The sequence below is a fragment of the Astatotilapia calliptera genome, chromosome 23 (genome assembly GCF_964374335.1).
Source record: "Astatotilapia calliptera chromosome 23, fAstCal68.1, whole genome shotgun sequence".
NCBI lineage: Eukaryota > Metazoa > Chordata > Actinopteri > Cichliformes > Cichlidae > Astatotilapia > Astatotilapia calliptera.
Window position 1 is genome coordinate 46,130,969 of NC_137443.1, and position 25,713 is coordinate 46,156,681.

Consider the following 25,713-nt stretch of genomic DNA (forward strand, 5'->3'; position numbering starts at 1 on the left):
TTGTCTTCAGGACACGTAAAGCAAACATACTCCTTCTCAGCAGCTGGAGACTTAGAGACATCCCAACACATCAGCCTCATGCGTTTGGGCATCAAATGTTCCTCTTCATCCTCCACAGAAAAAGCAGTAGAATATCTGCGCTTTCTGCAGAGACCTACCTCTGCAGTGGGTGGAGGTCTCGGAGGCAGAGGAACATCGCTAGGACACATGAAAAATGTCACTTCATCATCCAGGGATGAACGATCGTTTTTCAAATCTGGATGCATGATCTTGTCTGTGTCCTTCGACTGAAAGCTGGCATCAGCAGGTGTTGGACTTAGGAGCTCACATGCAGGTGCGCTGATAGGTCGGAACATGAAAGCGGGAACTTCATTGTCCAGAGCACAACGGTCTGCACTGGATGAGCGTGGGAGCTTCTCCTTTGCCTGTGGAGGAGGCAGACTTTGACTTTGTGTTGCAGAGGAACATTTAAGTCATCTGACGTTTTGCTCTGTTACATATTATTATTGTTGTTGTTGGATTTTTCTTTAAAAATTCACACGATTTAATGTTTAGAAACAGACACAGTGAAGGGTAACTTACCACAGCTCGAGCCATTTTAGGCGTCTGTCAAGGCAAAGACGCAGGATTTGGTTTCTCTGTGTAAGATTACAGGACAGTTGTCAGTTTCATTTTCAAGTCAGTTGGATAAATTCATATCACACTTCTCAAACTGTATCATTAAAGCATTGTTTAGGTGGACAAATATGAAAGATATGAAGATAAAAACAGTAACAGCTGGCAATCAAGGGAAAACAACCTTACGAAAAAGGTCTTAATCATTATTGTTTTAAAGTAAATCTTTCAGTCCTTACTTCAGTGATTGTTTGAAGTCTCTGTGCTTGTTGTCAGTCGCAGATTTGTGTAAAATATTTGCAGTTTGTGAATAAAGTTTGCAGGAGCTCCAAAGTTTGTCTGTTCAATACCAAAGTAATGAGGAGACTGAGTGCAGGTTTGGAATCCTCAGTGACAGAAGAATGCAGCAATGTTTGAATTTGAATTTGTTATTGTTTTATTAACAACAACTACCAGGATCATACCATAGCAACACAGTGATGCCCAATCAAATGTCAGGTACAAGGGATAGCCCACATACACATCCAACAGCACAGTAAAGCAATGGGCACCAATGCCACCAGTCAGGCCTTAAAAATACCTGAGTTATATAACAGCACACTGACAGTGTCTCATCCAAAAATATAAAATGTATAAATACAGTTAATATCATTTTCATTTAAATTTTATTTAATTCTCTTCATATAGTGCCAAACAGATGTCTCAAGTCGTCACTGTTACAACATAGATAAACATGAACATGAAATCCATTATTTAATTCTCTTCCATTCACTCCAGTTCAATTCAATAGCTATATAGATGGATAGACAGATACTGTATTATATACTATATTGATTCCAAATGGAGAATTAATGTGTTATATCACCAGGATAATGAATTCAAGTAGTACAATCTCCAATAAACAGACAACACAGTTCAAGTTCAAAGTGCAATATGTGCAGGATCCAGGCTTTATATTGTAAGATGCAAAATGTTTATATATACATAATATTGTTGAAAAAATAAAGAAAGTTAAAAATCAAAATAAGTTTATTGTCACTGTGGCTGATGTGATTGCAATATGAACCCGGAAGCAGACAAGGGAGAGATGGAACTGAATCTTAACAAAAAACAAATCATTTATTAGGTTGAAAAACACGAACACAAAACAAGGCCCAGCAAACAGGAGCGGAAACTAAAACTAAAACCTATCCTGGGAATAACTCGGTATGACTATGACAACTATGACAAGAAAAACATGAACATGAATCCGAGGAGGTGCATGCGAGAAACTCTGATGAAAAAACATGAACATGAACATGGACCTAAACAGAATCAGGAGATAACCTGAAACCCGGAATAACGTGAACGGAGGAAAACGCACCAACACTGCCCAGAGGAAGACAGCGGACTTAAATACACAGAAGAGAAAGGAGGGAAGTGGAAACACAGCTGACACAAATGAACCTGACACCACAGGGGAAGCAAAATGAAACACACTGAACATGGAAACACAACCCTTTCATAATAAAAGACGAAACAAGGAGAGACGTGGACGTGTGATGGGCTGAGTTGCCAAATGGCTGGTAGGCTTTTAGCTAGGCTTTAGCTTCAGCCAAGTGGAAGCTAAATTGGCTAGTCATTCATATGTAAATTAGGTTGTTACCTGAGAATTCTGGAGGGGAGTGGGGGTGTGTGAATGATTGCTGATTTCTAACTGCCAACTGCCTCTTTGTTTGTCTGGGGGGGAGCTGCTAAAAGCGGTGAACTTCCTTTTGTGTTCGTCTTGATGCATTCTCAATCATCCAGGAAAATAAATCTCCAAAAGTCACCAACTTGGAGTGGTTAGTTTCCTGAGCCACAAGGAAACTTGTGTTTCAGTTTGCCATCTTAGGGAGAAGGAGGATCATCATAGTTTTGGTGGTTGTATAAACTAATTGAAGGAAACTGTTTCCAGGGCCTACTCCGTGGATCGGCTTCCTCCGAGGCGTGGACGTCTATCAGCAGAGAATGTACCTTCACCTATCAGCAGAGAATGTCCCTTAGTCTGTAACACAGTCAAATATATTCTCAAGTAATATTCAAGCATGCCATTCAGCGTGTTAGTACGAGCAGCTCGGGAGCAGCTTGGGAGAACAAGAAAACAGAGACTGCTTTAGATTGTCTTCCCAAAGTGACTCAACTTTATTCACAAGTACAACAGTTTATATAGAGGGTAAAATTCATGAGACAGCAGTTTATCAGTTTAAACCAGTACAGACCAAGATAAGGCAGCGTCTTCCTGCCCTTGGGTGAAGAAGCATCCTTTGTGTAGTGTATTAGTTCAGCTACAATTGTGATTATCTCAGCGACATATTTTCAAGGCACAAAACGAAGAGTTCTTACATTAGTGAAATCTGAAACAAACCATTTGGCCTTCAACAGGCGTCTAAAAGATTAAGAAACTAATGTAGCTGAGGGAGTGATCTCTGTGGTATTTCAACCTTGTACCAGCCTGTGATTCTCACACATCAATTCTTGGGTCAAAGAGAAAAATAACTAAAACAAAAGGGGCCTTATTGAATGACAGAGTTTTCCTGCATAATGTCACTATAAAACAATATCCAGTAAATGCTACCATGGTACTAAAATACCTAACAGTTCCCCTCTTTTATTATTTTTAAAAATAATAACTCAAATAGAAAGGAAAAATCACAAATGTAATAACATAATATAAAAAGCAAATCATAAAATGTAATAGTACACAACCTAATGTTCAATATACACATCAGGAACATCATTGGTAATATCTGGCACATCCTCAGGATCAATTTGTGCTAATTGCAAATACATTGAAGTAGCTGTACTAGTAGCTATACGGGTTATCATTGAGCGTACACAGGGTATCATGGTTTATTGGTGGTGTCTGTGTTGCTTTCTACTGATTTTAGAGAACGTGATGAGTGTACTAGGTGGGTGTCTTGCCAAGTGGAGCATGAGGTATTGTCAGCAAAATGTGGCTTGCAGAAATGTGAACAGGGTTGCACTTTACAATACGAAATAGTAAATAAAAATCCTAAGGTTAATGCAGTAGATATGATTAATAACCTAAATATATAAAAAAGACAGTTCTTTAGTCGTCTCCTGGCCTGGTCCCAGGTTCGAGAGACCCCGTATAAGCGTCGTGTGATGACAATGGGCATTTCATTTTCTCCATTATCAGGATGAAACGAGTCTATCTTTATCAGGTTAGACATTGTGTGGTACTCTAGGCTTTCTGTTCCTGCTGGATGTTCGAGTACCTTGTTGTTGTTCAGGCGGGGGATCAAAGGGCTTTCTGAGTCTTGGCTCTTTCAGGCGTTGTGTGTTAATCAGTGATTGTGTGTGTGTAGGTGGATTGGATCCGGGCGCTGGCTCGCCTGAGTCGTCATCTATAGGTGTATTGAATCCGGGCGCTGGCTCGCCGGAGACGTCATCTACTTGATCCGACGCCTTAGGTGGTTTGGTGGGGCTGGTCTTAACCCTGCTGGCATGAATCCACTGAGGTTGTCCGTCTGTTAGGATGCTGGTTCTTGTCACTGCAAGTACAGTCTGGGGGCTGGAACACGCGGCCTCCCCGAGTGCCCTTGGTTTTAGCGACTTTACCAATACCGCATCTCCTGGTTTCCACGGATGGGTTGGATCTATGGAAGGGAGAGGCTGAGAGAGACAAACTTTCTGATAGTTATTATTCAGTGTTTCTACCAGGTTATGAACATAGTCAGACAATGCAGTGTCTATGTCCCCTTCCAATAGCGGTGCCCCTCTGGAGGCTGACCATGGTGTTGGAAACGGTCTTCCCATGATTATTTCAAATGGAGATAATTTGGTTGCTGCGGATGGAGTCATTCTAATCTCGCAGAGGATTTGAGGAAGTAGTTTGATCCAGGTCATTCCTGTTTCTATCATTGCTTTAGTCAGGCGATTTTTTATGGTCCTATTCATTCTTTCTACAACTCCTGAACTCTGAGGATGGTATGGCACATGATATTTCCAGTCTATTGCTAGAGTTTTAGCACACTTTTGAATTACTTCTGATGTGAATGAAGGTCCTCTATCACTGTTAATTTGGTGAGGTATTCCAAATCTGGGTATTATTTCATTGCACAACTTTTGACAGACTACTTCTGCAGTTTCTTTTGATGTTGGGTAAGCTTCTACCCATTTACTAAATTGGTCCACTATTACCAGTAAGTACTTGATGCTTCCTTGTGCTGGCATGTGTGTAAAATCAATTTGTAATGTATGAAATGGGAAATCTGGTTGTGGTAAATGCTGATGTTTTGCTTTTGGTTTTCCTACATTAGTTCGTGCACATGTTAGACAGGTTGCTAATATGCTTTTTACTGCATGTGATGTTTTTTTTTAATTACAAATCTTGATTTTATTGCCCCTATTACCCCCTTTGTCCGACATGACTCACACAGTGAAAATGGCGGACAAGGATTGGCAGTAGTGAAGATGGGAGGGCAATCAAACCCTCAAGGTTTTTGTATAAGCCGTCTCTGTTATCTAAGGTACAATCATTACTTTCCCAGTAAGTGTAATCTAAGGCAGAGGCTTGCTCTTGTATGAATTTTAGGTCAACATTTGTTTCTAAATAGTCTGGGAGCGTGACAAGTGGCAGCTGTAAAGGCAAAGATAATACTTCCCTTCTGGGTGGTTGCTGTGAGGCAGCAGCTGCTTTCGCGGTTACGTCTGCAAGAGCATTTCCCACTGCTTCGTCTGTGTCAGCCGTGCTGTGCCCCTTCGTTTTAACAACTGCAATTGCCGATGGCAGCTGTATAGCCTGCAAAAGTCTTTGAACAAGATCAGAATTAGCGATCGATTTTCCATCAGCAGATCTAAATCCTCTTTGTCTCCACAATGTGCCAAAGTCGTGCACCACACCAAATGCATAACGGCTATCAGTGTAAATTGTTACCCGCTTATCCACATGTAACTCACAGGCGCGTATTAAAGCCATGAGCTCTGCTTTTTGTGCTGAGTGAAATGGTAATGAGTGAGCCTCTAGTATGATGTCAGGCAATGTCACCACCGAATAGCCACAAAGAAATAAGTTGTCATTTGGTTTTGAACAGGACCCGTCCACATCTCTAAATCTGGACGTGGTGCTGTGGATTCCTGTATACGTGTCATACAATCATGATCGTCAGGGTCGTCTGAACCATCCTGTCGGTCAGAGGAACACAGCATACGAATGAGTAAGTGTGCTGGCGAATTGGGTGTGCTGCTTGCTTTTATAGTGAGATTTGCTGTTGAAGTTAGTGTAGCTTCATAACCTGAGCGACGTTGTGCGGTCATGTGTTGTGTAGTTATGTTTGCTAGAATGGTCGTGACCTGGTGATTGGTGTGTAGAATAGTGTCATGTGAGAGTGTGAGCTTCTCGCAGTCCCTTATCATGATAGAGCAAGCTGCTACTGCTCTCAGGCAGGCCGGCATCCCCTGAACTACTGCTGGCAGCACCTTTGAGTAGAAGGCTACTGGACGGTAGCCACAGCCATGCTCTTGGGCCAATACACCTGCGCAGGTTGTGCCGTTCTCTGTGACGTACAGGTGGAACGGTAAGTGGTAGTCAGGCAGACCCAAACAAGGGGCGGAGGTCAGCGCTCCCTGTAATGCATTGAAAGAGGCAGTCATTTCTGTGGACCACAGTATTCGAGGAGGCTTGTCTTTTTTGCAGCATTCACGCAGAATGTGGTCATGAAAAGAACAGTCTGGTATCCACTGTCTGCAATAGTTCACCATGCCTAGGAAAGACAGCATTTCCTTCTGTGTAGTGGGCTTAGGGACAGAGGTCACAGCTTTGACCCTGTCTGTAGTCATAGAACGTTGTCCGTGAGACAGTGTAAATCCCAAATATTGAACAGAAGTCTGACAGTACTGCATTTTCTTTGCTGATGCTTTGTGGCCAGTCTGTTGGAGGTGCTGGAGTAGCATGTGTGTGGCAGTTTGACATAGTTTTTCACTTTCAGCACAGAGGAGGAGATCATCTACATACTGGATCAGAGTACAGCCCTCTGGAGGAGTGAAGCCGTCCAGGGTAGCACGTACTACCATTGAGAAAGCCGCAGGGCTGTCTACCATGCCTTGGGGTAAGCGAGTCCATGTGTACTGCTTATCTCTATGTGTAAAAGCAAATATCGGCTGTGTGTCCTCATGCACAGGTACTGAGAAAAAGGCGGAGCACAAATCCACCACAGTAAAATGTGTAGCTGTTGCTGGAATACCTGTCAGTATGCTGGGAACATCTGGGACAATAGGTGGCAGAGGCATAATGACTGCATTAACTTGCCTTAAGTCTTGTGTGAAACGCCATACGCCAGGTTTGTTAGGCTTTGGCACAGGATTGACAGGAGTGTTATATGGAGATACGGTGGGCTTTATTACTCCAGCTGTCAATAAATCTCCTATGATGATGTCTAAGGCTGCGGCTTTTTCAGCGGAAATGGGATATTGCTTGACATATACCGGCTTGTTGTTTTTTAGCTGAGCATGATAAGGTGTACAGTCAATAAATCCTACATCATTCTCACCTCTTGACCATAATGTCATGTTTTGATATTCAGCTGGCAATGTGACAGCAGAGATAGTACAGTGTATGGGGTAGGTTAGATCTGTGTGTCGACATGGTGCAGTGATGTCATAGCCTATGTCTGAGTTATGTGACAAAACCACTGTTTGGCCTTCACTGGTGTGAGCAGTTATCATGTTGTTGAACAGTGTGAGAGAAACAAATATGTGGCTTCCAGGCATGGGGCTACCTGGTAACGGTGTTTGCACATGTTTTTGACACAGAGTGTGACGTGGGATACCAGTCAGATGGATATTGAGTTCATTCTCCGCTGAGGCGTCCAGCTGACACAGAGGATGTTCCTTCTCCATGGTGTCGGTGCATAGGGCAGAGAAAACATAGCTGTTATCAGTATCTGCAAACATTTCACCCTTTGTGTTAAATGAAATACACAAGTTCATTTTTGCCATTAAATCTCTGCCTAATAGATTCACAGGCGAGTTTGGAATAATTATGAATGGATGATATGTAATTTCATCTGGTTTTGGGCCCCAGCGTGTTTTTAGAGAATGAGTTTTGGGGCATTGCACTAGAGTTCCGTTTATTCCCATGGTGTTGATGCACACAGAGGAAACAGGCCCACTATAGAATTTTCCAGACAGTGAACTTTTAGTGGCTCCACTGTCAACTAAAAAGGAATAAATCTTTTCACCTATTTCTATATCTAACATGGGCAAGCTTTCTGTGTTACGGGACAATTGCAAATGCAGCATCGTGTGTAGTGCTTCACACTGTCCCTCATCTTCACCTGGGCCTCCCTATTGTCGGTCCAGTCTTTCGTTATCATATGGGTGGGGATTAAAATGTGGATTATAAGGTTGCTGCCTAAGTGCAAAGGGGCCATTATTTTGATGTGATTCCTGTCTGCGTTGCCAGTTACCTTGTCTGTAAGAACTCTGCTGACGCCTAGTGGCAGGAGCTGGTCCTGTGTTTTGTGGTTGAGACCTATGTGCTGCTGATTTGCATTCCCTCCTCCAGTGTCCTATTTTTCCACAATAAAAACATACGTCTCCACTCCTATCTCTCCTTCTGAAATCTCCCTGCTGCGCTTGTTGAGGGGACGGGGCCCCTGCATACATCATTTTTTCACTTTCCTCTGAGCCTTCAACATCAAAATTCAACATCATCTTAACAGTTTTAGCCTTCGTGCTGTTGGGGAAAAGATCTGCACCAGCTTTTGTTTTGACAAGTGTGATAAAGTTCTTTATTTTCATGTCATAGAGATTATCAGTGGCAGTCAGCTTCAATAGTTGTGAACATTCTGGATGAATATTGTTTAAGAATGTTGTTATGAAAATCTGATCATTTCCTCCTTCAGGCATGCATGCCTCATTAGTCCAGCAGTGTGTGAAACGTTTCATAAACACTAGAATGGATTCATCTGGCTTTTGCTTACACATGGTTACTGCATTTAAATCAATTTTATCTCTAGACATTGTGAGCAGAAATTTCTTTAGATTTTGAAAAAAGGCTGTGATTTTGTCATCGTTTATCCACAAAAACGAGGTGGTGTTGGCTGCTTGGTCATTTTTAGGGTCTAGTTCCTCTACTTCTTCAATAAGCTGAGATTCAGTCACACCTGGAATTCGTTGACATAATATATATCTATAGTCAGGCCCACCCAAGTGGTGGTATCTGGTACTTCTCTGTAATGCAGAAACAAAGGCTGTAGGATTTTGTAGAGGATCGGGAAGTTCTTTAATGGTTGCTGCTAACTCTGAAATTTTAGGGGGTTGAATGCAACACATGTCCCCTATTATCATGAACGGGAGGGAGGTGCTGACGTCATTAAATTGTGATCCCTGCTTTTCTTTATAACGGGTGTTTTTGTGGGGGCCCTCTTGAGTTTTTTCCTCTTTTTTCTGCTTTAAGTAGTTCCTTATTAAATTTCTGGTGTTAGTTATTGCTTTTGGCACAGTTAAACCATTTGCTACTCTAGTGTGGCGCTGAACATGATTATCTATGATGGAAACGGCTTCCTGCAGTTCAGCTTCTGTACGTTCAGTTAAAGGGTCTTTCATGATTTCCTCACACTCTGTCATTAACTGTTTTGTTTGCTTTTTATGTTCCTGTAACTCTCTTTCTCGTTCAGTGTATTCTCGTTCCTGTCTTTGATCTAGGTTAAACCAGTCATCTTCTTCTAATTTAGGTGTCATTTCAGTGCCTTCCTCACTCCTTTGGGATTCTGCTGTTAAATCAGGATATACGCGCTGATGACGTGCAGCCGCCGCAGCAGCTATTAATTCTGTTTTTTCATCATAAGGCGGCGGAGCCGTAGGTTGAACGGATGGGCATATAAGGCTAGTTTTTTCTGCAGTGGATTTACTAGAGCCTACACTGGCTTGATTTAAAGCATTTACGTCTGGCTCGGGTCCTTTTTTCCATAGTGGTAGCATGCGATTGGTCACATCACGACATTCTATCATATATTTTTTACAGGACTTTTTAATCAGCCTACTTTCCTTATCACAAATAGTATTTAACATTTCTACTGACCTGTTTTCTGGCGATAATCGTTCGGGATAGGGCTCCGGAAATACATTAGGATGCATTAAAGTTATAGTTCTTAAGTTCGAGACGAAATCAGTCACGTAAGCACTTCCGCATGTTCTGGATACGTAATCATGGAAGTCTTCATTGATTCGCGAGCGTGGGTTAAACGTAACCGGAAGTGGGAGTCGTACTGAGCCGCTATTTGTGATTTTATATTTTATTTTTTTCGGTTTTACAGTTAATTTTGATTTTTTATCGGACCCGTCTAAGGTCTTTGAATTATTCTGACCCATGGTCAGTGATTTCCAGAGGGGTTTAGACGCTTTGAAGGATTTAAGTTAGTTTTTATTTTTGCTGTGGCACACCTGAGGTTACTTGATTTTTTGCTAGCAATTTTATGTTTTTAGTGAGCAACTTCTCACTTTTTAACGAGCAACTTCTCGTTTTATGACCCCAGGCAACTTCCTGTGTCCTTTCTGCTGGTGAGCAACTTCTTAGTTTATGACAGCAGGCAACTTCCTGTGTCCTTTCTGCTTTTATTTACAAAACAACAGGCAACTTCCTGTGTTTCTATGTGGGCCACTAAAGAAGGCTCCTCAGTGTATCCCACTTGTTACTATGTGGGCCACTGAAGAAGGCCTCGTCAGCGTATCCCGTTTCTATGTGGATCACTGAGAAAGGCATAACACAGTCTTATAAAATAAAAGACACGTGCCTACCTTCATCAGGATCCCACTTCTGACACCAAAATTGAAGGAAACTGTTTCCAGGGCCTACTCCGTGGATCGGCTTCCTCCGAGGCGTGGACGTCTATCAGCAGAGAATGTACCTTCACCTATCAGCAGAGAATGTCCCTTAGTCTGTAACACAGTCAAATATATTCTCAAGTAATATTCAAGCATGCCATTCAGCGTGTTAGTACGAGCAGCTCGGGAGCAGCTTGGGAGAACAAGAAAACAGAGACTGCTTTAGATTGTCTTCCCAAAGTGACTCAACTTTATTCACAAGTACAACAGTTTATATAGAGGGTAAAATTCATGAGACAGCAGTTTATCAGTTTAAACCAGTACAGACCAAGATAAGGCAGCGTCTTCCTGCCCTTGGGTGAAGAAGCATCCTTTGTGTAGTTTATTAGTTCAGCTACAATTGTGATTATCTCAGCGACATATTTTCAAGGCACAAAACGAAGAGTTCTTTCATTAGTGAAATCTGAAACAAACCATTTGGCCTTCAACAGGCGTCTAAAAGATTAAGAAACTAATGTAGCTGAGGGAGTGATCTCTGTGGTATTTCAACCTTGTACCAGCCTGTGATTCTCACACATCAATTCTTGGGTCAAAGAGAAAAATAACTAAAACAAAAGGGGCCTTATTGAATGACAGAGTTTTCCTGTATAATGTCACTATAAAACAATATCCAGTAAATGCTACCATGGTACTAAAATACCTAACACTAATAATTTGTTTTAATTAAAAAACTTTCCCTCTGTCATTTCCTGAGTGTTTCAAAATAAAAGTCCTCTCTTTCATGTTTTGAATGTGAGGCTGTTCCTGTGATGCCTTCAAATCTGTTTCAGTCTGCAGATTTTTACAGTTCAGACCCAAAGTGACTCAAACATTTACTTAAAAGAGGTTTTTGTTCGTCTGGGTTTTCCTGCTCAGCAGCTCTAAACAGGCAAAAGCAGAAACACACAAACAGAAAGAAACAGAAAAATATGTGTTTCTGTGAACAATGCAGCAGCAAAATGAAAGACCAGGATTTATTTTTAATGATTGACCAGTGTTGGGTAAGTTACTTTAAATTAGTAACTTAGTTACATTACTAGTTACTTCTATCAAAGGTAACTCAGTTACTTCAAGTTACTCGTTACTTTCAAAGTAACTAGTTACTAGGGAAAGTAACTTTGGTTTTACTCAGAATTCTCTTGTTAATGTGTTGCTTCCATAACTTTGCCAGTCTTCTAGCTTGCTTACCTGCCACAAGTGCACTGTGCCACCTACCAATAGAAAGGAAAAGATAATGTGCATATTTCCACGAGAGAAATCCCACGCCTGGACCGCCGTTGACCGCCACCATGATTCTAGCCTACGTCACAGCCTCATGTGCGCCTTTTACATCCAACACAAGAACTGCAGTCGTGGTGCTGTCGATTGTACTCAGAACTCGGAAATTCTGCCTTCTGAATAGGAAGATGTAGGTAACACCAGACTGCAGATGAGCTGCATACAGGGCTGGACTGGGACAAAAAAATCAGCCTGGGCATTTTGACTAGAGACCGGCCCACCATTATAGCAAAAAATCCTAAAGCCTTTGAATGAAAACAAACGCTGTTGTGACAGTGATGCTCACTGTCTTGATGGTGTATATGCATCAATCTATCAATCGTTTGTTGTAAGATTCAGATAATTATTTTTTAAAAGCGAGACACTTTAAATGAGAATAAGATAGAAAAGTATTTCCTTGTGCCCCCCTCTCCCTGTTAATGCCCTACCTGGCCCCCCTGGCAAAACTTTGCTAGAGCTGCCCCTGCACAGTTACCAGCTGTCAGCTACCTAAAAAAGGATCCTGGTGTTATTTGTCTCTCAGAAACAGTTCATAACTTCCCTTCAACTCATTCATGTCACCTAAAAGGTAAACCTGTTTCTCCATCACAGCTCTGATGATTCAGTAAGGACATCTCCTGGTTTCATCTTCATGTTTCCCTCTCACCACATAACCAAACCGACATCATGACCAGCAGCTTTTTTGCAGCTGTGGCTCCAGCAAACATCAGCTGATACTAGAAATTAATATGAAATAAATTCTAACAACAGCTGATCAAGCTTAAACGTGCTGCTGTTGTTTAACGTGAACTCCGCTGGTTTCCTCTTTCTGATGCAAAGTGGGAGATAAACAAACAAGAGAGACGATCAGCTGATCATTGATCAGTTTTCATGATTGAAGTAGAAACAGGAGAGGGAGGGGAGAGAATGAGAGAAGAAGAAGAGGCAGCTGTGCAGCAAAGACACAGAATAACTCCAGCTTTGTGCCTTTTTCATTGTAGCTGAATTACGGGACTAACTGTTCCCTTTCCCTCAATAAGAAATGCGTAATATTTTCTCTGAATACCAGATGAGACGGTTGGCAATTCTAATAACTTATGAACAAAATAAAGTTCAACATCATTAACTTCATAGCACCCACCCAGCTGTATAGAAACTCTGTCATGCTAGCTAGTATGCAGTACGGAAAAAGTCAGAATAACAAAAATAAACTCCACCTAAACTTGGTTTATATCTGACCCAGAGAGACTGCAGGTCATAACTTCTTACCTGAAGTTCAGTTCACACTTGGACCGGCGGCCACCTCGGGTCTCTTTTCCTTCTGCGTCCCCCTTTCCCTCCTCCACCTGCTGGCTTCCACCACTTGCTAATGTTACTGAATCTGTGGAAGCTCCGCAACAGCCACCACATGAAGTAACGAGTAACGAGCCTATCTAAATCCCAGTAATGACTAACGCGTTCCTGATTTTAGTATAATAACTAGTTACCGTGCTCGTTACCACAATAATAACGTAGTTACTGTAACACGTTACTTAATAACGCGTTAGTCCCAACACTGTGATTGACAAAAACATTAAATGATCATGTTTATTTTCACATAAATGTTCCATCGGTCCTTCTTTTAGAATAAGTTTAGAAATGAAAAATACTAATAACACACCAGGAAAAAGCCAACAGCACGAGTCCTGAAAGGCTTAAAGAGAAAATAAACGCACAAAGAATGAAACAAAAAGGCACAAAACCTCAAAACAAGAGTGAATTAAATCTGACCGACACACAAAGATGCTAAAAGCCCCAAACATGAACCTGTGAGGTCATTAATACCTGTGTGTGTGCATGTTTACATGTCTTTGTGGGGACCAAAATGCCCGTCCCCACAAGTTTGAAGACATTTGTGAGACTCAGAATGTGGTTTTAGTGTCAGGGACAGTCAGGTCAGGGTTAGGCATTCAGTCTTAATGGTTAGAGTAAAAGGCTGAGGAGAGCATGATGTCAAATAGATGTCCCCACAAGGATATGAAAACACAACCGTGTGTGTGTGTTACTGTGAATTTGTGAGACAAGTGAAGATTTCAGAATCAGTGAGAAATGTTTCACTTCCTGTTGGTGAAGAAGAGCAGACTCCTCTTCAGCCACAGAAATGAAGAAGCTTTTATTTTGTCAGCCTGACAAACACGAGCTCAGCCACGAGCAGAGGCGACCCTGCAGAGGTGAAGGTCACAGTCAGAATCAGCGCCAGAGAACCGCACAAGGACGGCCTCATTGGTCACGGCTGAGTTCATTATGTGATGGTAACAAGCTGATTATTACAGAACAGGAAACACACGTCTGCTCATCAAACACCAGCTGCTGCTGCTTTTATCAGTCTGACAACAAAACCTCACAAGAAAGAAGTTTTTGTGAGTTTGCAGCGTTCCTCTAAACTGAAAACTAAAACAGACTTAAAATGGGAACATGCACCCACACTCGAGAGTCAGGCAGCTTAAATGTGTTTGTCTTCATCTGTAGTTACGTTTCATTGGCTGGAAATGTGCTAACTGGAATCATTCATGAGTCCAGATGAACAAAAACAAGTGTTTACTGCTCCACGCTGCACGAATCTGAATCAAAATCACTCAGACGCGCCCACGTAGGCATTCCACTAAAACCATGTGACCACCTTCACCTTTAAACCTGTCGTGAATATAAATTTAGACTTTTCACTTTATTTTGAAAGAACAGATTTGCAGGAAGTGCGGCTGCTGCAGAAACTCTTCACTTTTCACTGGCTTTAATCTTGAAGGTTTCTCCAGATGTGGAACATTCATGCTAAACATTCAACATCTGACGACCGTCTCCGTGTAAAACACTGACAAACTCAAACTTTATACGGTAACTGACAGATTTATTCCTCCATTTTCAGGCATTTCACAATGAACTTGGATTAGTTTGATGATTTTATTCACGTTGGTGAATAAAACCAGCCAAGAGGCTGATTCCTGCAGAGGAGGAGGCAGAGTGGAGGAATCTGCAGGTTCTGTCTCTAACACACAACCAGAGCTTCAATCATAACGAGCACATAATAAAACCATGATCCCCCTGATCGACTCTTTTAGCCTGTTTCCTCTGGATCGAACAGGATCTAACAAACCCCAGCTTCTGCTGGGACACTGGTCATCATGGGAGGAAAAAGATGGCTGCCGTGTTGCCGTTTCCTGTCTTACACCAGCGTTATACTTCCTGTATCTGTGGGTCTGAGTTTTTAATCAGAGGATGAACTTAAAGCTTTCAGTCTGCTCTACAACCCACCACCTATCCACACGTCTGCTAAGTGGACTGGAAATCAGTAAAACTTCTACCAGACTTTAGTAAATATTGCATTAAGATGAGCAGACAGATTTTAATCTCAGCATCGTGCACACAGATTTTTCAGGACACTGGAAGAGTTCCTGCCGTGGATTTAGATGTTAGTGTTGTGTGGATGATCCCATTCTGTGATCTTTGTGTTACTAACACTGATGCTTTTACACTTTAGGACCCTCGAGACCTCTGCTGCTCAGCCGTCCTGATCGCTGCCTCCACTTTAACCAGAGGCTGTAACCTCTGATCATTTCACCTGCACCGGCAGTAAAACTCTTCTCCAGAACCAAACGTGCCATAAACCCATCACAGCTTCATCATCAGCTCAGTCTCAGCAACATGCAGACGACCGAGCAGCAGAAACTCTGCAGGGAACGTCTGAAGTCTGTTCTTCAGTTTTCCCAGCTCACTGTTTATTGAACATGAGACAGAAAAATAACTTCACCTTTAATGTGAAACTTTTATCGCCTGTGACATGTTTGCAGGAAGTTTTCATGCTGTGATTTAGTGTCACAGCCATAAATATCACACAAGGTAAAAACTACAAGTCCCAGCATCCTCTGTGTTTAGGGAGGAGCAGTGAAAGTGTTGATCCTCCATTCAGAGTAGTGATGGGATTTCCGGCTCTTTTTAGAGAACCGGCTCTTTCGGCTCCAAACCGGCTCTTCAGGTTGTTTTGTTGCTTTAATTAATTTATTATTAACAATAATATAAAATTATGCACAAAAAGGAATTACTGACGTAAAAAAAAAGTGGTTATGGTAGATATATGCGGTGGCCCCTTGAGACAAAACACGTACAAACTCCAAAACACATTTCTAGCATGAACTGAACTTCCAAAGCAGAGCTACTAGATCACTTAAATTACACAATTGAAAGCATGTGTGTATTGTTTGTGTATTTATACACAGGCACTCATATATATTCAAATAATTTAAAAAAAATTTTCATTTACCTGTTACTACCACACACCAAATCCGGTCGTCGGTACTTGCTGGCTTGTGTAGCCACTAGGTAACAAAAGCTCAACACTGCGCCCAGCATCCTGGAGCACTTCTGTTGTCTTTTGTACGTGTTTTGAGTTTTTATGTGCTTCTGAGTTTTTATGTGCTTCTGAGTTTTTATGTGCTTCGGAGTTTTTATGTGCTTTTGAGTTTTTATGTGCTTCGGAGTTTGTACGTGATTTGAAGTTTGTATGTGCTTTGTCTCTAGGGGCCACCGTAAATATACTTTTATTTATTCACTCCGCATAAAATGTAATAAATAAATCATATAATACAAAAATCAACTATTCACATTTCAACTTTTAACTGTTTAAATTTTCAGCTTTTTCCTTTTACAAATTTAAAGTGAAACAACACAACACACTGCAAACCACAACACAATTAAATATAAATTAAAATATGAAAACAAAAAGAACATGCACATTCTCTGTCATATGGACCTGCATGAATAAACTTTCTGAATCCTTTATCATCTCCAACTGAAAATAGTTGTGGATGATTACTATACCTTTCTAATGTGACGTTGTTGGCCCTGGCTCTTTCTCTCTCTCTGCCTCTGTTCCTGTGAAGCAGAAAAAAAGTGCAAGAAAGAGAGAGAGAGAGAGAGAGGCTGAGAGAAAGAAAAAAAAAACATGTGACGGCTCGTGATAAGGAGGCGGCTGCGTTGTTCACGTCTACGATCCGGCTCTAAGAGCCATTTCGTTCGCGAACGACCCATCACTAGTTCAGAGCAGCAGGAGGAGGAAGGTGGAGCTGAGGCAGGTGAGTGTTAACATGAATATGTTTCTTCTTATGACATAAAATAATTCCACACTGTTCGTGTCTGTGGGTGAAATGTGAGGCCGGTCGGCTCCTCTGAGCGCTGGTTTCCTGTAAGTAGAGAGGAAGTGAGTTCAGCTGAGAGAGCAGGAAGAGAGTGAGAGCTGTGCTGAGGCAGGTGAGTGTTAACACCGCTCTGACATTACTGTGTCTCTGTGGCGGGAACAACAGGCTCCGTCAGTGGAGGCAAAAATAATCAGACTTTGGTTTTTCAAAGGAAACTACTTTATGTTGGGAGAAGCCGCGCGCTCATTGGATAACGGCTTGTCAATCTCAAGTTATTAGCCAATGAGCGCGCAGGTTCACAGTAAGACCCGCCCTTATCACGACGTCTTTTAAAAACTAAAATGGCGACAGAAACTTTTTTTTTTTTTTTATTAAACTTTATTTACAAACAACAGTATAACATACAAGGCACCATAATTAATCCGATTATGTTACATCCTCGGTTGAGCATCAGAGGCGGAGCCAGATATTTGAAACACCCGGGGCTTAGCCCAAAGAGTAGTATGCATGTGGGATTTTTTTTTTTTTTTTTTTGGGGGGGGGGGGGGGGTGTTAGAAATGACTGAAAGATTAATAGGCTCTGTTCAAAAAAGAATGACTTCATATAGGGAAAAATATATATCACATGTGCAGGACACCTTAAACGAGTTTTTTAATTAAGCAGCAAGGCAGAACAAGGTCAGGGCTGTATCAAGACACGAGGACTAAACCCCAATTCAACCAGACCCAGAACTGATCCAGAATTAAAACAGGACTACAACAGTTCAAAATCAGGACTACTTGGGACTTAACCAAGACAGAACCAGAATCAGAACTAGATGATAGTAGCACTAAAAACCATCATAGACCTGCACTACACTTGTTTTTTAATTCTACCAAAGTCCACTATTTAGATTGAGAAAAGTTTATATAATTATTTAGCCTTGTTGTGCGAACAAGCCTGCAGAACTTAATAAATACAGAATTTGAAAAATAACAAACCTAAAAAGAAACACTAGGTACGAGATACATGAGGACCTATGATACGCTGATACTTTTGGTAAACAACCATTTGACTAACATGTGTGTCTCACCTGCTCTTGTTCATCTGTTCTGTCCTCGTTCTCCTCTCTCTCCCTCTTTGTGCTGACAATCATCAAATATACAGTTGAAACCAGATATTTACTCTTCAGATAAAAACACTTTTTTAATTGTAACATCAAATCAGACTAAATGTTTATTTTTTTAGATTGATAAATATAAAAACATATTTGTTAACTTTAAGAGTAAAGAGAGAAACTGTCTGTGTTTTTTAATAGCAAATGGCACCAAATTGTATTCAAATTGAGCCACACTTATGAAGCTCCACAGTTCTTTTTCTGGTGTTTTGGTTGATATCTCTTGATGTTCCCATGTCAAAGAAACAGGCTCTGTGTTTTGCCTTATATGCATCCACAGCTATGCCACCAGTTTACTCACATGGACTCTACTAACCTATCAGAAGCTTCTTCAGCTCAGAATGGAATCGTCTGGAGTTTCTTATTAATTAACAATAAACTTAGTGTATATGTACTCCTTAATTTGATGAAAGTGATAATAAATAGACAGCTCTGTCTCTCTTTATTCTGACATTTAACTAATTCAAAAGATATTTCAATATTTATCTAAAACAAAAGTTTACTCTAAATTGATGTTGTACAGTAAAAATGTTTTATGTTTTCTCCCTAAAGTGTAAATATCTGGTTACAAATGTGAATATCCTGCTGTGTACTGAAATCCCTCTTGTTTTGCATAGAAATGACCAACATACAAAACATAATATATAAAATAACATTTACCTGAGTTTTTTCTTTGAAAGAACCCTCTAATGTCCATTCTTATATTTCAGTACATAACTGAAACCGATTTAGTCGGGGAGGGTAAGAACTGAAAATATGAAATAAACACACGTAAGCTAAGACTCTCTAAAAAAATAGCATTTGTTCGGCTTTTCATTTCGCCATTTGTTGATTCACTCGAAGAGCAAGTAACGTAATATTGGTCAAGTGATCAGTTTGATATCAATCTTTCGTGATGCACCGTCATATTTACATTATTTGTACGGTACGAATGATTTTCTTTGGTACCTGGTCAAACTTAAGCTCTCCTTAGTATGGCTGGCTCCGTTTCTCCAACAGCGCACTCACTGCTGGCAGCAGCTGCCCCGCCCCCTCGCTCAGTCGCTTAGTGCCTGAGCTCGGATCATACCAATATCAGGGGGGATTCACGCACAGTCGTAAATTCCCACAGTGTGCACTATGTGCTTCGAATATTGTGTGTACTTTTTGTTTTATACAGTTGTCAGCCAGGCATCTAACTATGAAAAATTACACTCCAAAAGACCCCGGGCTTCTGACAAAACAACCCGGGCTTAAGCCCAGTAAGCCACCCCCACGCTCCGCCCCTGTTGAGCATTATAGCAAAACAAACAAACAAACAAAACGAACAAAAAAAACAACAACAACAATAAGCACAAAGCTAAAAGAGTTAGCACAAAAAGAAAGAACAGTCATTGAAGGATTTGAACCAAAGGCAAAAAATAACGTGCAAAAAAAGGGCAGTCGTGATTATAAAATAGGGAGGTTTTTTTTTTAACATAGGTTAAACTCTTTAAATAAAACAACAAGTTTATGGGCTTTCTTGTTATTCACAAGTTTCAGCGATTTAGCCCAGAGTCTAAAGTCATTCAGCCATCTGTTTATACATGGTTTAGCTTTAAAGTATCTGCATTTGTGAAGAAAAAATTTTCCCATCGTAAAGAAAACTCCCTTAAAATATGGACAATAACAAACCTGCTAAATTCCTTCCAGAATCTCTGTGTAAAAGAACAGTACCAAAAAAGATGTGTCACAGTTTCTGGATGATCCCCACAGAAAGTACAATTAGTATTAATGTCCCTTTTAAATTTTACCATGTAGTGACTGGCTGGATAACATTTATGTAGAATTTTAAATGAGACTTCTTTCACCTTATTTACAATCAAATATTTATGGGGGACCATCCAGACTGTCTTCCACTTGATATCTGGAACATATCGGTTCCAATAAGATATTACATATGGGAGAGAGACGATATCTTCTTGGAATAAACTATGTATTCTCTTATTGCTGTTACCAAGTTCCTGTGAAAAGCAGATTTTTCCTATTGGTAACTCAGCTGGATCAGGGAGAGCATAGGTGTCAAACTCTGGCCCGCGAAGCCATACCAAATTACTATTAGAGCTGGCCTACTGGTATTATACAGCTAATATATATATTGTTTAGTATTAAGCTTTGCTTGTTCCATATTCAGTTTTTCAGAAAAACTTGTTTGAGTCCATAAGAAGAGATTCATTCTTAAATCTGGAGGAAGATTTTTTTTTCAGTAAATATTAATGTTAGCCCGCGACCTTGTTCCAGTTTTGAATTTTGGCCCACTGTGTATTTGAGTTTGACACCCCTGAGGGAGAGTGACTGAGGTAGATATTGAGCTGTCAGTGTTTTTATATAATATTAAAGTCCCTGAGGGTATGGCACCAAGCACCATTGAGAATTCCTGAACACTGATTGGAAAATTATATAGTGCAATAAAGTCGTTGTAAGTAAGTAGTTGTCCCTCTTTATTAACCAGCTGAGCCACCAATAGGATCCCATTTTGGACCCAAGTTTCCAGGAAAAGTGATTTATTTTTATATAAAATATCTCTGTTGTTCCAGATAAGGTATTTGTGAGGTGAGAAGTTGTGTTTATAAATGAGGGTCCACGCTAAGAGGACCTGCTTATGGAAGGATGAAAGCTTTACAGGGAGTTTCTCAACATTGTAATTACAATTTAAAACAAAATTAAAGCCACCAAAACGAGAGAAAATATAATGTGGTATAAAGTTCCAGATAGAGGTAGGGTTTTTAAGAAAATGTTTGGCCCAATTAATTTTGAAAGTGTTATTTAAAGTAGAAAAGTCTAAAACGTTAAGCCCACCTGATTCGTACTTATTCATCACAACAGTTTTTCTAATATAATGCGTACGGTTTTTCCATATAAAATTAAAGAGCATACAGTCAATATCTTTACTAATTTTCTTATCCAGATGTAAGGAGACAGCAGCATATGTTAATCGGGATATCCCTTCTGCTTTAGTAATTAACACTGTACCTTTCAAAGACAAGTCCCTTTGCAGCCACTGGTTGAACTTTTTTAGGGTTTTCTGTATAATTGGAGTGAAGTTTGAAGAGCATCTTGATTTTTGGTCTTTGGATATTAACAGTCCCAAGTATGTGACTTCTTGTTTAACAGAGATATTACAGATAGTATTTGCAGGGCAGTCTTTAATTGCTAGTAACTCACACTTTTTTAGATTTAGGCATAAACCAGAGGCCTCAGAGAAATCACTAATCACAGTAAGAGCTGGAGGGATTTGGTTTGCATTCTTCAAGAAGAGTGTGGTGTCATCGGCTAACTGGCTGATGACGAGCTCCTTATCAGCTATGGTGATTCCTTGTACAACACTGTTTGAAATATTAGTTGCAAGAATTTGTGTACAAAGTAAAAATAAATATGGTGAAATAGGACATCCTTGGCGAATACCACGTTTCAGGTCAAATCTCGGGGTGGAGCCGTTAATCATTTTAATAGAACTATTGCCATTTGTGTATAAGGTTTTGACAGCTTTACAGAAAAACTTGCCAAAGCCAAATTTTTCCAAAGAGTGGAAAATAAATTGATGTTCAATTGTATCAAAAGCCTTATAAAAATCCAGGAAGAGAATGAAGCTATTGTCAGATACCAAATCAGAGTAATCAAGTAAATCCAAAACCAGTCTAATGTTATTAGAAATGTGTCTGTTTCTCATAAAGCCTGATTGTGTCTCATCAATAATTGTTTCCAAGACCTCTTTAATTCTGTTAGCAAGTATTAAAGCCATAACCTTATAGTCATTATTGAGCAGGGAGATGGGTCTCCAATTATCAATAAAGAGTAAGTCTTTGTTTGGTTTTGGAATAAGTGTTATGAGACCTTGAGTAAGAGAAGGAGGGAGGATGTTATTCTCTATACTTTCTGTAAAAACCTGCAGTAAAAATGGAGCCAGGAGATTAGAAAATGATTTATAAAACTCTGCAGTCAAACCATCTGTGCCGGGAGATTTATTGGCCTTAAGTGCAGAAATGGAATTACAAACTTCCTCCACAGTCAGAGGGCTGTCACAATAACTTCTATCTTCCACAACAATAGATTTTAGGTTTTTAATATTATTGAAAAATCCTGTTGAGACAGCCTCATTATATTTTGAGTTGTATAGTTTAGTATAGAATTCGGCACAGAAATGTGAAATTTCTCCAGGATTGTCAGAGACAATGCCATTAATATTTAGTTGATGAATAGAGTTTGTTTTTGATCTGTATTTTTCAAGTCTGAAAAAGTAAGCAGAATTTTGTTCGCCCTCCTCCAGCCACCTCTTCCTGGATCTTATGAAAGCACCCTCAGCCTTGAGTCGTTATAAACCGTCCAGTTTATTTTGAAGTTCTAGTAAACTTAATTTATCTTCCTCTGAGATTTCTTCTGGGGACTTCTGGTAATAAGAGGCAATTCTGCTTATTACTTCTTGTTCTTCAGCTTTCCTTAATTTAGCAATTTGACTCCCATATCTTCTCAAGAATTTGCATGCTTCAAATTTAAAAAGTTCCCAATTGGTACAAAAGGACTTCTCTCTGTTAGCTTTGTTCCAATAATAAACAATTAATTTATTAATCTGCATGTTAACCATTTTATCTTTTAGTAAAGAATTATTTAACTTCCAATAAGAGAATTTATGAGGTATATTATCCAGTGTAAACATTCGGACGTTAATGTAAATTGCTCTATGATCAGTGAGGGGCGTGGCAAGTATATTAACAGTAATATTATCTTTATCAATACAGTCAGAAACAAGCCAAAAGTCAATACGTGATTGCCTGGATCCTGTCTTATTGCTCCAAGCAAAGAGTCTATCATCTGGAAATTTTTCTCTCCAAATATCCACAAGATTAAATTAAGTTTGCACTGTATGAAGACTGCTGCCCTGGAGGCCACCTATCAACCGTATTGTCTAAAGCAATGTTAAAGTCTCCACCAATTAAGAGGACTGAATTTGGGTATTTGGAGAGCCAGAAATTAATTCTTTCTTCTAAGGAGTCAAGTAATTTATCATTTTCAGTTTTATTATTGTAACCATATATATTTACTGCAATGAAAGTACTGTTATTGTGTCTGATTAGTGAGCAGAGGTAGTGTCCTAAGGTGTCACAGTCAGAGTGTAACACATCTCCAGAAAAAGAATTTTTAAGCGTGCCAACTCCAGCAGAACGCTCAGAGCCATGGGACAACCAGACTTCATTACCCCATTGTGATTTCCAAAAATTTGTATCAGCAGGTGTGGAATGACTCTCTTGGAAAAAGCAAAAATCTGTTTTAAATTGTTTGGCAAATAAAAACAAAGCTTTGCGTTTACATGTTTGTCTTAAACCCCTGGTATTAAGAGAAACAAATGAAAAAGACAAAGTTATTAGAAAAAAGAAAGAGAAAAAGTAAGTTCTAAACTTCTACAACTAAGAATAGATCTATAGGATAAGGGGACCGGGTGCTGCACAATTTAGGTAGTAGAACAGTAAAAACCCTGAGTGACTAAGCTTATAAAAACACAGTATTTAACTATCTACTGTACTATGGTTTAAATATAGCTTTTTATAAATAAACACACTCTTCAACACAAAATAAAGCTTTAACTTGAGGGTGAAAATATCAAGTTCACCATGTAAACAAGCTTACAGAAATGTCATTTCGGAGACTGAATTAAGCGTCTCTATGAAGGAGGGAAAACTTCTGATCCACTGATGAATCCTCGGCCTCCCACGAAATAAGCCGGCTTACCCTCCTTAGGGGCTTTGTCTATCATCGGCCACAGTTTGTCACGACGTTCTCTGTCCTCCCTGGACAGATCTTCAGCGAACCTCAAATGATTGTCCTGCAGGTAGGAGGATGTTTTGGCTGCTTTCCATACAGCATCTCTGTAGATTCGGTAGGTGAACTGCACGATGATGCCTCTAGGTCTGGTGCTACCTTGTCGCTTGGCTCCGAGTCGGTGTACGGTGTCGATGACGTCAGGCAGCCTATGATTTTGTTCTGGCAGAACAGACTGGCATATCACAGTCACCTTTCCCCTTACGTCTTCTTTCTCAGCCTCCCTGACTCCATGTAGTCTGAGATTCCACCTCCTGGAATATCTTTCCAACTCAGAGATTCTCTGTTGGCAGTTGTCCACTCGACCTTCCTCTTTAGTTACTTTTTTTTCCAAGTCGCAAACTTTCCCCTTCATATCTTTCATTTCCGCGCACACAAAATCAATCGTCTTTTTGAGACCCTCAATCTGGAGCGTATTCTCTTTCACCATGTTCGAGTTCTCTCTCACCATGCTCTCAATGTTATCAGACCTGGTGTTTATTAGTGCCGACAGACGAGAAATTATCTCATTTACATCAACTGGGTCAGAGTTGCTGCGTTCGTACATCACCTTCTTCGGAGCTGGCGATTTGAGAGGTGTAACAGGGAGAGGTGGGAACTCATCCACTTCTTCTTCGGCTAACGTGAGTGCCACCGTAGTAGCTGCGTAGTTATGGAAGCTATCCATTAGCACGTTGCTGGGCGTAGCACTCTCCTCGTTAGCATTCTCAGGCGCTATCTTAGACTTGGAACTTTCCAGTCCCCTTTTCGCTCCTTTCTGATTCGGCATTCTGCTGCTTCTTGCCCTATGATTGCTGCATCTTCTCTTATTTAGTGAATTGTTAGTGTTAGCAGCATAAAGTTGAGGTTTTACCGTTGTTCACGAACTTTCTGTGCAGAACTCGGTAGAGAGCGTCTACTCACTCCGCCATTTGGCACACCCCCGATCGGGTAGTGACAGTATCCAAATTCATCGGCTGCATCCTCCCGAGGACCCGGCCTTCGCGGCGTACGTGGGCTGGGTCCTCAGAAGGTTGGATATGCTGGAAGTAAACAGCTGGGGAAATTGGACGGTCTAGCCTTCTGATTAGCGTCACCGCTGTCTCGGTGGAGTTTAATAAACTCGGCTGTCTGTTCCTTGCTATCTGCAATATAACAGGACACTGGAGTAAATTCTCGACCGTCTCATACTTCTGTTTAATCAGTTTTCTGTTTGATGTTTATTCAGCTGTGTAAAAACCAAGGAGGAACCCACCCGGGGGATTAATAAAGTTTTATTTTATCTAATCTAATCTAATAACTTTAATCTCAGCCAAACCGATTTACTCACGAACAAACAAAACACTGAAAAAAGCCAAACAATAACATTTTTAGGTTGTCCAAGTAAGTTATGCAGGCCCGTGCAGAGGGGGGGGGGGGGGGGGCTGGAGGGGCTTGAGCACCCGCCCCTTTCCTGATGGGTGCCCAAAGTGCCCTTTTGTTGAGGCAACTTTTAAAAAACTTTTTTTTTTTTTTAATTTATTTTTATGTGTGTGTGCGTGCGGAGTCCTGTCTGTGCCCCTCAACAATAATATTTAACTATTAATCACAGTTTTGCTAAATAAAAGGATCTGGCTTGCATCAGTCACATGATCACATTTAACCAATGATCGCCCTTGATGGCAGAACGCGCTGGTTACGAGCCGGGAACGAGCTCACAAAGAGCACGCGCATTTTTAGCGGTCCGGAGCTGTAGGAGAAACACAAGTTAACTCAGAGACACAGACTGATGCGACAAACCCAGTAAGTAGCTGTACAGCGTACACTGTAGTGTGTAGCACACAGGAGTATTAGCTTATTACGTACACGTTGGTAAG

At 40.5% G+C, this 25,713-nt stretch overlaps 1 protein-coding gene and 1 long non-coding RNA gene across 2 annotated transcripts in view; one reads left to right on the top strand and one right to left on the bottom strand.

Moving 5' to 3' along the window:
- Positions 1–25,713, top strand: part of LOC145423961 (NACHT, LRR and PYD domains-containing protein 12-like) — a 943,237-nt gene that overhangs the window by 895,881 nt on the left and 21,643 nt on the right. The window lies entirely within an intron of this gene.
- Positions 5,210–9,168, bottom strand: LOC145423988 (uncharacterized). The gene is made up of 2 exons (XR_013904930.1): positions 7,377–9,168; positions 5,210–5,411 (listed from the first exon to the last, which is right to left on the bottom strand). It is a non-coding gene; the product is annotated as an uncharacterized LOC145423988 (long non-coding RNA).